We start from the raw sequence: 13,475 nt of genomic DNA, 5'->3' as shown, positions 1-13,475 counted from the left end.
TTACCAACAGCTGCAAAATTCCCTCCCAAACGCATCACAGAAACCCATAAAAAGAATTCTCACTTGACAATTTCTTCCTTAACATGGAATAAATAACTCTATAACTCTCTTGCTTGAATTACTTTGAATAGAAATCTGCTTTAAGTATGGTTCCTATTTCTGTGGACAGAATGAACCCTAACCTCTGTTTAATACTTTGATTGTCTTTCAGGCAAATGTCTTTCTTGATTGATATTTTATTGTGGCATATATCTCATAAAAATATCTATATAAATATCTACATGAATCGATCTCACTTCATTTCACTGCAACCAATTCAGAGTGTTCGCAACTTGTATCATTCTCTATGGCCAAAGCTTTTCACGGTGAGTGAGAGTCAGTGTGAGTCCAGACAGAAAACCAATCTCAGGGAGAAAGCAGACTTGCATGGATGCTAAGGACCCACCAGCTCTGGACCAAGAGAAGATAGAAGTGAAGACAGGAGTCTGGGTAAGGACTGCAGTGCCTGGTCAGCTAGAACTGCTGTGCTGACCACTATGGTAGCTCTACTGCCCATGGCAGGAAACCTGCAGAGACAACTCCAGGTAATACTCCTGACCAAGAGTCTGAAAGCTCAGTACCAGAAAAGAATGTTGCTGAGGTACCCACAGATGTGGAAGACAGTGTAAGTCCAGGAAACGCCTCTCGCTGTTAGCAGGCGCCTCTCAAAATACACTGAGCCCAATGCCCACCCTCGGTACTAACTCATGAGAAGATAAATGCACTTTTTCTTATTTCTGTGGTTTCTTTTAACCACACAATAACCATATTGTTAGGAAACCTTTTATTCCAACTCTAAATCTAGAAGATAGGGTTAAAGCATTTTTACTCCTTTCTAAATATTCTGAAATATCATAGGGCCAAGGAGCTTTATGGATGACATACTCTTGTTTCCCTATGTGTTCAGATGTATGGAAAGATTCAGGTAGGCCTGGTCTTGTTACCTAAATATCGTGAGGATAGAGATTGTCTTTAATTTCAATAGAACATCTGGGTATTTTGATGGAAATGACATAAAGCTACATTAAACATGAAATCTGCACAGATGTTTGTATGATTGCTAGAGTGAAGACCTCAGGGAGAAGACTGTATTCTCCCATGGCTGTCAGGGTAGCCAGCGCCTCACAAATCATCCCAGGTCTGGTAGGCACAATTGTACAGTGATAATAATTAAAGATTATAGTAAACTCATAGAGAAATACAGGCGATAGAAGAAAGAGTAAAATGATGGAATCAGACAAATTTCATGTTAGCATTCTCACCGTAGCCCCGCATGGTGATTCCCATAGAGATGGAGACCTGAGGGCAGGAGAGTGAGGGGAAGGAGAACAAGGGGAGAGGGGACACGGAAGCGAGGACCGCAGAGGAGAGCACCACGGGAGAGAGATTCTTTATTTCTAACCAAGATTTATATACCTTTGAGGGTGTGCAAGCCCCCTAATTTCAGGTAAAGACACACATCACAGGGAGGGGTCATACTATAGGTAATACAGTAATGAGAGGATGAAAATCTAGGGGTATACAGGCAATAGGAAGGGGAGGGATTGGGGTATACCTGTGGCAAGATGGACGGACCTCATTTCCCCACTTCCATCCTCCTCCCCCTCCCTCATAAATCCTTGGTAATATATAAATTATTTTGTCATATCTTACACGTCAAACATCTCACTTCCCCCACTTTTCTGTTGTCCGTCCCCCAGGGCAGAGATTTTATGTAGATCCTTGTAATCGATTCACCCTTTCTACCCCACCTTCCCTCCACCCTCCTGGTATTGCCACTCTCACCACTGGTCCTGAAGGGATCATCTGTCATGGATTCCCTGTGTTTCCAGCTCCTGTCTGTACCAGAGTACATGTTCTGGTCTAATTCTACCTTATAAATCCAGAGAGAGAGTTTTATATCAAACAGTAATTGTACATTAAGCAAACGTCCCAGCCCAGTGCACATCAAATCCATAAGTCTGGTATTAGCCCATATGTCTGATACCAATCTATAAATTCCTTTTCAGACCCATAAAACATGTGCAGTGATGCTGAATGCAGGATAATCACAGGCCAATGGGTGGAAAGTCTTGTGGATCCAGTGGCATTGTAAGCATCTCAGTGCTGGCTGCGATCTCTCTGAGGCTTCTTTGGCTTCAGAGGTCTGGTCGCATCCATTTGGCTTGCCTTCTGCAATGTCTCCCAAGGAGTAGCAGAGAGAGAGAGAGAGAGAGAGAGAGAGAGAGAGAGAGAGAGAGAGAGAGAGAGAGAGAGAGAGAGGTGTCTTCCACCTCCAAGGAGGAAGTACCAGATTTCTCAGAGTTCTCAGAAGGAGGCTATGCCCACATAAAAATCTCACTGACTATCTCCAGATTGGCAGCCTAAACTCCACGCCTACACTCCTAATCCTTAACTTGACACAAGATTAGGTGACTACCACAGGCTCCTAATCCATTACAAGCCCATTTATTTTTTCCCTGCATACCGACACCAATCCAATACCCAAAGCTTTACACAATGGGTGGAGATCTACTTCTAAAACATGAATATAGAAAAATCGCTTTTGCTTGAAGGCTCTCAAGGAAATGCTCACTGAAAACTCCATTCCTATTATCTCACCTCCCCCAAATTAGTCTTCTTCTGGGCTTTCAGTCACACCAAGATCTCTCCTGCCCCAAGGCCTTTACATGCACTGTCACCTCTTCCAAGCCCTGAAGTGCCAAGTTCAAAGTTCCAGTTAATCTCCCTGATCCTGAATTTTAAGAACGGTGTGTGTGGGAGGGAAGGGGTTGGGCTGTTTGTTGAACTGCTGGGTTTTGGAGCCATTTGTCATGCAACCTCATTTTGTCAATGACTGGTTAATTAATGCAGCATTCATTTGCCCTTCTTCCACTCACAGCACATGGCTTGTATCTTTGGGATCACTCTTCCACCATGCTCCATCTCCATGCTTCTGCTGGCATTGACCCAATCTGCCAGCTCCAGGCCTGGCTAGTCAGGGCATGACTTTCCTCTGTCCAAAGGGACTGGGTCAGACTCAGTATGAGACTCATGCTAGGTTAATGATATCTAACCCTAAAAAATGCCCCAGAAACAATTTCCCCATTGCCAATGAGTCCATTTTGAATCATAGAAGGTCCCTGTGGGGTTTCTCAGACTGTAAATATTTATGTGAGCAGAAAGTTCCATCTTTTTCCCTATGAGGTAGCTGGTAGGGTAGCACTGCCAACCTTACAGTTAGCAATCCAATGCTTACCTGATAGTACCACCAATGATTAGAAAGGAAAAGAGCCTCTCTCTAATAGAATTCCTGAGCTTCTAGATAAAACTACAGCTGTCATCAGGAAGCCTGCGTGAAACTCAAAAGGAAACAGCTCTGAAAGTAAAAGGTTCAAACTCTGATGATATCAACTGAGTGCCAGAACCCAGCTATTCCTGATGCTCTGTCTCCAGACTTACAAATTCCATAAACCTACCCATTAATTCCTTCTCCTGCTCCTTCCCTTCTCACGCCCCAAGGTACTTTGACTTAGCTTTGAAGGCACTCACAATTTCATACTGGCATACTTGAATAAAAGAATAACTGATAGACACAGACTTGAACCCTGGCCTGTGTGATCTGGGGTGTGTCACTGTTTTTCAATCCATTTCTCATCTGTGAACTGGGGATTACACATGTAGCCCACAGGGTTGTTTTGGAGATTCAGAGTAATGTGTGTGTCTTGGATTGACTGCCCTTGCATACCGAGCTTATTCCTCAGGCCTGGGTGCAGGGAGTCTATTTGAGATCTGATGGCAGGGAGTGGGAATAGGAAAGCAGACGCAAGACTGAGTTAGGGGGAGAAGCAATCACAATGGGAACGGGGTGTTGAGGCTTTTAATTTAGGATACAGGGGCTTGATTCCCCCAGGACTTCTGAGCAACATGGGTTCTGTCCTAGAATTGTCTACCAGAAACAGGAGGCTGGGCTCTTCTTCGCCTGTAGTGGTGTTGAGCATTCCTCCTAGTAAGGTGACCTCTCCTACCTTCCTGGGTTTGGCTTTCCATGCCTTTGAAAAGGCTTCGAGGCAGAAGGACATGGAGAGCTGCGTGCTGCACAGTTGTGATAAGACACCATTTCAGCAGGAGCCTGCACTTACATAGAGCCGTTCGTCACTGCTATGATGGATATCAGGAGGAGCCCTGGAAGTGCAGTGGTTACAAGTTGGTTTGCTAACTTCAAGGTCAGCAGTTCAAAACTACTAGCTCCAAGGAAGAAAGATGGGGTTTTCTACTCCAATAAAGAGTTGTAGTGTTTGAAACTCGCAGGGGGCAATTGTACACTGCCCCACAGGATCGCTATGAGTCGGTATTGACTGGAAGGCAGTGAGATGGTGTCAGAGATGGGTCAAAGGAATGTGGCATGGCAACCCTAAGAATCTGCTACAGAACCATAAAGTGCCTGGGATAGATGAGTTTATTGTGCTTGACCTTTTAAAACCATCAAACGGGCAACAGTTAGAAAGACAAACATACCAAGTGTCATTGGAGATCCGGGGAAAGCAGAGAAACACTGCTAATGATGCAGGTTTGCTGCACAGCAATCTGGCAGAGCTTAGTGAAAGCCCATTGAATGGACCCTAGGACCTAGTGAGCCCCTCCTGGGCGTACAACCAAAGAAGCGCAATCACTGAGTTGACTTTCATTCCTCATGACCCTATCAAACAAAGCTGAATGGTCCCATGATGTTTTCAAGGCTTCTATTGGGAAGTAGACAGCCATGCCTTTATCCCACAGTGTGTGGAAGACGGCTTCAAACTACTGACCTTTGGGTTAGCAGCCAAGCACTTAATATCTCCCCCATCAAAGCTCTCTCCTGGATGGATAAAAACAAACAAAACCCCAGTTGATTCTTCCTCATTAGCAACCCTACAAGGCACAGTAGAATTGCTGCTATAGGTTTACAAAACTAAATTCTTACGACAGCAGACAGCCTCTCTTTGCTCCATGGAATAGCTGGTGGGTTGGAACTGCTCACCTTGGGGTTAGCAGCCCAACGCATAATTCCTGGGTATATAGGCCAAGCTATTTATCCAATTCACAGGGCCCTTGGGGCATTTTTAAAAGAATGGTCACCACGCTGATACCTGCAGTAGAGAAGAGTTGGAGCCGAATTGGATGCCAATCAACAGACAACTGAAGAAGGAAAAAAAAGAAAGATGATGATTGCTCATGACCAAGTGGCATGCAGCAGCACATGCAATTGATATGCAGCATGGCAATAACTCTTAATGACATTGCAAGGAGTTGAAAAGGTCAGAAACTGAATGAGATTTATATTGCAGTACCATTCATGGAAGCTGAAAGCCCATTCACCAAGCAGCATGGTCTAGTGCACATGGCTGTATGCCTATAAGGACACACACACACCAAGCACCCAGCAGGGGGTACTTGTCTGAAGAGGGGAATGGAAGTGATGTGAATGTGGAAAAGGAGGGACAAAACACAAGCAGGGCCTGACATTGATCAGGGTTCACTGTGTGCTATAAAGTAGGCATGATTAATCACTTCCCTGTACCAGAAGGCTGAGCTAGATTTTTAAAGCAAATCGAGTGCCTGGAACACAATGGTTGTTAGCTGCTGTTGAGTCAGCCTCCAGTCCAACTCACTGTGACAACCAGCTCCCAGTGACTCCATGGGCAATATTCTCCCTGGTCCTGCACCATCTCTTTGGTTGTGCATCAGATTGTGATTCACAGGGGTTTTCGTTAATTGATTTTCAGAAGTAGAATACCAGGCTCTTCTTCATCGCTCATCTTAGTCTGGACACATCACAGAAACAGGTTCAGTCTCATAGCCGCACCCAACCAAGCTTCCCCATTTCAGTATCATAGCAACACAGAAATCAGTTCAGTACCACAGCAATAACCACGCATCCCCCTGACAAATGAGTGTTGGATGCACATGAGTTGCATTGTCTTGGACTCAAACCCAGATCTCCCACATGGAAAAGGAGAATTCTACAACTGAACCACAATTTACCCTCAGAATATAATAAGTATCCAGTAAATGGTTATTAAGAATGTGGCTGCCAGGAAAATCCACCAATTTCCTGCCAAGGCTTAACACTAATATCTTCCCCCACACACTAGAAGGCTGCAGAGGAATGACTTTCTCCATGCCAGCCCTGGTATCTAGACAAGGGACCCTAACACTGAACCACTGAGCCCCAGCAGGCTGGGGAGCAATGTCAAATTGGATGAGGGACAATCCTGGTTGAGTTAGTTCCCCTAAGCTCCTAGGGCAGTTTAGCATGTCCACAGCTGTGTTCTGAATAGCCATGCGATTACCACCGAGAGAAATTCTACATGCTTTCACACCCCATGCTAGTCGTTGCAGCCATCGTTGAGTACAGTTCATGCTCATCACTATCTAGAACTCACGGTGACGCTGTGGGTGAGCCATTGGGCAGGTAACCTCAAGGTTGGCAGTTCAAAGGCACCAGTTGTTCTCTGAGAGGAAGGTGAGATGATCTGCTCCTGTCAAGATTTAGCCTGAGGAATTTTATATAGGGTCACAGTGAGTCAGGATCAACTCAATGGTGTGGGTTTGGTTTATTAGACCCACCATCAGATCATATTTAATGTATTTATTAACATGTATATTTGCCACAAATCCAATGTCTTATTTTTATCACTGCATTTCAATACAATTTGTGCCTTTGTGATTCTGTATTTCATTGGAGGTATTTGGAAATATTATTCTGGGGAGTGGGCAGGTGTTCCATAGCCTTTCCTAAATGCCAAAAGGATCCATGGGGTTGCAATGGTTAAGACCCTCTGATAGAGTTTATCAAAGAGCCCTGGAGGCACAATGGTTAAGTGCTCAGCTGCTATCCAAAAGGTTGAAGGTTTGAACCCACCAGTGGCTCTGTTCTTGGAAGAAAAACCAGGCAACTCATTCTTGTAAAGATTACAGCATAGAAAAGCCTAGAGCAGTGGTTCTCAAACTTCCTAATGCCACAACCCTTTCATACAGTTCCTCATGTTGTGGTGACCTCCACAACCATAAAAATATTCTCATTGCTGCTTCATAACTGTAATTTTGTTACAGTCACCCTGTTCAAGGGTCCCACAGGTTGAGAACCATTGGTCTAGAGAGCTCGGCACGGATGCATTGAGTCACTATGAGTTGGACTGGACTAGAAGGTTCCTAACAAAAACACCAACAATCATTTTTTACCATGACCTTGTTAACTCAAAAAGATTAATAAGCAAATTCACAAATGAGGACATCCAGTTGCCCCTCCAAACTGGAGAAGCATGAGTTAAACGGTGACCCTGACCCCACGGTGTCCTCCAGCTGGTGCCATGCTGCCTTTATTCCTTCTGCCTCTCAGTTCTGTGGAGAAGAAGGGGAAAGGGAGGGAAAGAAAAAGAAAGAAATGAAAAGATAATTTTCCCAGCTTCTTCACATCACTGAATTGAACTTTACTTTTAATAAAAGTATTATGAAATGGAAATGGTGCTTTCACTATTTTGCTTTCAGGTGATATTCAGAGACATGGTGCTGGTAATTATTTGAGCCGGGGAGGTTAGTGTGCAGATTTTCTGAATATGGTTGAGCCACATGCCCCCTTCCAGGCCTAGCATTTCCCTGGGCTATGAGAAGTTATAGACAGTCTACCCTCTTCTTCCTCTGACTTCGCTGCAAACCATGGACACACTGGTTCTGACTTGACCTGGCTCCAGTACAGAAAAAAATATCCTCCTTGCATAATTGTAGTGCTTGAATTGGAAGGCACCCAGATACAAATCTCTCTTCTGGTGGCATAATGGGTTATGTGTTGGGCTATTAACTGCAAGGTCAGCAGTTGGAATTCACCAGTCGCTCCTTTGGAGAAAGATGAGGCTTTCTTCTCCCATAAAGAGTTATAACCTTAGATGAGTATAAAAACTCAAAATGCATTGGCAGAGATTCCACAGAGAATAAGCCTCCATTAAATCCCCTGGGACCATTCACCAGGGATGGGATTAAACCCTGCTCAACATCAGTACATCAGAAAGTGTATTGTTGCAGATATGATTAGGTTAAAAATTAACATCTTATCATTTGTCTTTACTCTTAACACGTTTTTCATTTGTTCTTTTTTTAATTTTCTGCTTTCCTTTTTATTGAAAAATTAACTAATGTCACTAAACAAGTAGAGAATTTGTTAAATGAAAATCTAATCGGTTATGTAAATTTTCACTGAAAACATAACACAATTTTATTTTTACAATGAGTTATAGCCTTGGAAACCCAGGAGGCCGCAGTATTTTCTCTCGATAGGATTGTTATGCACCCAATGGCAATGAGTGTTGTTGGATTTTGTTTCTTTATTGTTTTCTGTAGCTATGGTGGGGTATAGGGGCTATGTGTTGGGCTGCTAAACGCAATGTCTGAAATGGCAAATTTGAAATCCCAAGCCACTCCAAGGGAGAAAGATGAGGCTTTCTACTCCCCTAAAGAGTTCCAGTCTCAGAGCAGCCAGTCCACAAAGAGAACAACATGGCTGGCCCCACTATGAGACAAGATGCCCCTCAGTTACCAAGGGTGATACAGGGGACAGCACTGGAGACACAGTGTGCGAATTGCACCTAACCTGATTCCACCACACCGAGGCAAAGTGTGGTGGAGTGCAGTGGAACAGCAAGGGAATGGAGGGGCAAGGTCCCCAGGGAATGCTGAAAGTGGACTTTGGGGCCAGGTTGTGGTGCCTCAACAGACTGGATTGGAAAACACTCCTAAGGTCCAACAAATGATCCTTGAACTAACTACAAGCTTTTCTTTCTTGATGTGTTTTGTTTTGTTCTTTGTCAGTGGTTAGTTTTTGTTGTTTTGTTGTCTGGTTGTATACTGTTGCTTTGTTTTCCTCTGTCTTGTTTTCGTGCATGTTAGTGTCTCCACAGGTCTGTCTAAATAAGAGAGGCTGGATGAACTATCTGGAGGAAAAACAACAGGACCGACAGTTCCGGGGGCACTTGGGATAGGGGGAGGTGCGGGAGGTAAGGAAGTGGTGTTAACAAACACAGGGACAAGGGAACAACATGGGACTCGAAATGGTAGTGAGGGGAAAGTGGCAGGCCTGGTAGGGAATGATCAAGGGTAAGGTTACGTAAAGAAGCGGTATAGCTGTAACCCAGGTGGGGATGGAGCATGGTAGTGGGACAGGAGGAAAGTCAAGGGAGATGGAGGAAAGAGCTAGGAGTCAAAGTGCATTTATAGAGGTCTAGACAAAGACATGTGCATGCAAATATATATATGGATGGGGAAATAGATCTATGTGTCTATATTTATAGGTTTAGTATTAAGGTGGCGGCAGGACCTTGGGCCTTAACTCAAGCACTCCCTCAATGCATGAATACTTTCTTTTATTAAATTGGCACTCTACAATGCTCATCCTCCAGACACAACTGCTGAAGCCAAAGCTGGTGAACAAGTAAATGTGGTGAAGAAAGCTGATGGTGCCCGGCTATCAAAAGAGATAGTGTATGGGATCTTAAAGACTTGAAGATAAACAAGAGGCCATCTAGCTCAGAAGCAACAAAGCCCACATGGAAGAGCACACCAGCCTGTGTGATCACGAGGTCCCGAAGGGATCAGTTATCAGGCATCAAAAAACAAAAAAATCACAGCATTGGCTGCACACCTCCATGATACGATTGCCAAAGACAAACTTGTGCATAAGCAAATGTGGCGAAGAATGCTGATGGTGCCCGGCTATCAAAAGAGATAGTGTCTGGGGTCTTAAAGGCTTGAAGGTGAACAAGCGGCCATCTAGCTCAGAAGCAAAAAAGCCCACATGGAAGAAGCACACCAGCCTGTGCGATCACAAGGTGCCAAAGGGACCAGGTATAAGGCATTATGAAAAATATATGGTATATGATATATATATATACACATAATAGTGAATGAAGGGGGAAGTGCAGAGTGGAGACCCAAAGCCCATTTGCTGGCCACTGGAGATCCCCTCACAGAGGGGTTTAGGAGAGGAGATGGGTCAGTCAGTGTGCGATGTAGTACCGATGAAAAACACAGCTTTCCCCCAGATCCTGGATGCTTCCTCCCCCCAACTACCATGCTCCGTATTCTACCTTGCAGGACTGGATAGGGCAGAGGTTGTACACTGGTACATATAGGAGCTGGAGGCACAGGGAATCCAGGGTGGATGATACCTTCAGGACCAGGAGTGTGAGGGGCGATACTGGGAGAGTAGAGGGTGAGTGGGTTGGAAACGGGGAACAGATTACAAGGATCCACATGTAACCTCCTCCCTGGGAGACAGACGGCAGAGAAGGGGGGGGCAGGGAGACTCCGGATAGGGCAAGATATGACAAAATAACAATCTGTGGATTATCAAGGACTCATTAGGGAGTGGGGAGCGGGAGGGAGGGTAAAAAAAAGAGGACCAGATGCAAAGGGCTTAAGTGGAGAGCAAATGCTTTGAGAGTGATTAGGGCAAAGAATGTACGGATATGCTTTATACAATTGATGTATGTATATGTATGGATTGTAATAAGAGTTGTATGAGCCCCTAATAAAATGTTAAAAAAAAAAGAGTTCCAGTCAGAGAAACTCTCAGGTGCAGTTCTACCCTATCCTATAGATTTGCCATGAGTCGGCATCAACTGGATGGCAGGAAGGACACATAACGATTCAGACCTGGGCTTAGTTTGGGTTCTCACTGAAGCAGACCCTGGCCAAAGACTTAAAGGCAATGAGCTTATTTAGGAAACTCTGAGCATGCAGGTAATGATGTGGCATTGTGAGCCAGTGGAGGGAAGGCCACCGATAACAAATAGATTGTGAATCCAATTACAAACCTGGGAACCTGCTGCTTAATCACTTAGGAAGTCTCCAGGGGTAGGTGTAGCACACGCCTCTCAGAGTTTTGCCATCCAAGGAGTGAGGGGCCTGGTCAGGGCTGTTCCCAGGGGCATATGTTCCTCAGCACATTCAGCCAGCACCAGCAAAGGGACCTTCAGAGCTGGCCCTTGGTGACTGAGGCAAGTACACGGAATCAGGAATTTGGGAATGAAGAGAAGGAGCACCAGGAATGTCTGCTACAGATTGGAGACTGGAAAGTCAACTCGGTGCTCCTCAAGGGGACAGGCGCTCCCCTCTCTGGATCTCACTTTTAACATCGATACACAAAGGTCGATTCTGTGAGGGTCACAGACTGGGGACTCCCATGGCCAAATGAGGACCTGTGTGGACTCTGGTTGGCCTGCTTATTCACTGCCATCTAGAAGATTCCAACTCACAGTGACCCAGTAAGACTGAGCGGAACTGCCCCTGTGGGTTTCTGAGGCTGAAATTCTATATGGACTAGAAGGTCTCATCTCTGCACAGCCCCCCACCCTATCCCCCACCCCCCGCTCCCCCAGTGTGACTGGTGGTTTCAAACTACTGACCTTCTAGTTAGCTGCCCAACACATAACCCACTGTGCCATCAGGGCTCTTTGGCCTACTTGGCTTCTATCCAATGTTATTGAATCGCCTTTGAAAAAATCAGGAGGTTTTTAAGAAAACAGGAATTTTGACTTTCTCTAGAAAAATCGATCTGGCATCACTGGAACCTAAACTAGAGGATCCACAATTCCACGTGGCTCTGGGAATCTCAACATTTCTTCCTCCTGCTCAAAGTAAAATGGTTTAAGGGGACCTTTCACAGCTGGTGGGCTGGTCTCCTTTCTAGAAAGTTGCCTCTGTAAAGAAAATGCATCTTTCTTCCCTTTTACCTAGTTGGGGGTGGTGAGGGTAGCAGGAGCCATTGGGTTAAGAAAAAACAGTCCAGGTAGCTTCAGTCTGCCCTGCCAGGGCTTTAGAGGCCAAGCCTTTTTTGCTCCAGCTGACTGGCCTGCTGTTTCCAGGGCAGCCCCACCATCTGTTCCCAGATGCAGGGAGGGAGCCGACTTTCGTTCATCACACCTGCCCCAAACTCAGGCCCAGAACTACTGTCTAAACACAGAACAACTTTTGTCTGTGGCCAAATGTGGGACCCCAAATTTCTTCCCTCTTTCCCGATACTCCTTCAGTGACTTGATGACCTGGGCCAGGCTGAGATGAATTAGCTTGCTCCTCACAGCTGGCTGCTGGGTTCCAGTCAACTCCCAGAGGCCACTGGCTGTGCCCATCAGTAGAAGTGGGAGTTGAGAACCCTCAGCTCTTGGCTGAGCAGCTCTGTCAGTCTGTAGCTGTTGACTGTAGCTGCTTCTGACAGCCAGTCTAGCTGGTGCTTTAAGTCATTTCAGTCGCTCCACTTCAGCTGTGATTAGTCTAGTCTCTGTAGCCTCAGAGGGAGGGGAAAACAAAACACCTCAATGACTTTGAATCAGAGTGGGTTATCCTCTTTTAAAAGGCAGAAAGTCTGAATTGGAGGATATTTTGGGGGGGGGTCTCTTTTATGCATTTCACATTTATGAAATAAGAACTAACAGTATTTGTTCCAGTAAGTGGATCAGAACCACCTAAGGGCCCACTCCTCCCACCAGGCCACGCCTCAATAAAAATAGAGGTCCATCACTTGTCTGGCATTTTGTGGTACTGTGGTGACTTTTGTTTTGTGAGATACTGGGAGCTATGTGATTGGCATTTCATATACCAGCAGGGTCACCCAAAGAGCTTCCAGACAAAGAACAGACAATGAAGAAGGAATTGGCTACCTGCATGGGAAGAATGAGCCATTGAAAACCCTATGGATAGCAGCAATACTGTCAGTTACTAGACCCCCCATGAACAACAGAAGAACATTGTCAGAACGTGTGCCAGAAGAAGAGCTCTTCAACTTGGAAAGTACTCAAAATACTGGCTGAGGAAGAGGAAGAGCTGACTTTTCATAGGCAAGTCGACCATAATGATGCAAATCGAGGATAGCCATCAGGACCTTCATTTGCTGATGGGCCACAACTCAAAATGAGGAGAAACAGTTCAAATCGTCATTAATAATTGAAACTTGGGATGTATGAAATATGAATCTAGGGACATTGGAAGTCATTAAAAATGAAATGGAATACATAAAGATTGATATTGTAAGCATTAGTTAGCTGAAATGGACTGATATTGACCATTTTGAAACAGAAAATCTTATGGTTTACTCTGCTGGAAATGACACAATCAAGAGAAACAACATTGCATTCATCATCAAAAGGACATTTTAAGATCTATTTTAATGTACAATGTTATCTTTGCTAGGATGCTATCTAGCCCCCTTCAAGGAGAACCAATCAATACAACTATTGTTCAAATTTATGCACCAACCACCCAAAGCCGGTGATGCAGAAATTGAATAATTCTACCACCATATTCAGTCCCAAATTTGTCAGACTTGCTATCAAAATGCTCTTGGAATGCAAAAGTTGAAAACAAAGAGGAAGGATCAGTAGTTGAAAAATATGGTCTTGGTGATAGAAACCAAGCTGGAGATCGCATGA

This window comes from Tenrec ecaudatus (assembly GCF_050624435.1).
Source record: "Tenrec ecaudatus isolate mTenEca1 chromosome 7 unlocalized genomic scaffold, mTenEca1.hap1 SUPER_7_unloc_4, whole genome shotgun sequence".
NCBI classification, from domain to species: Eukaryota; Metazoa; Chordata; class Mammalia; order Afrosoricida; family Tenrecidae; genus Tenrec; species Tenrec ecaudatus.
The sequence above is the reverse complement of the archived record's forward strand: the minus strand, read 5'-3'. Positions refer to the sequence as shown.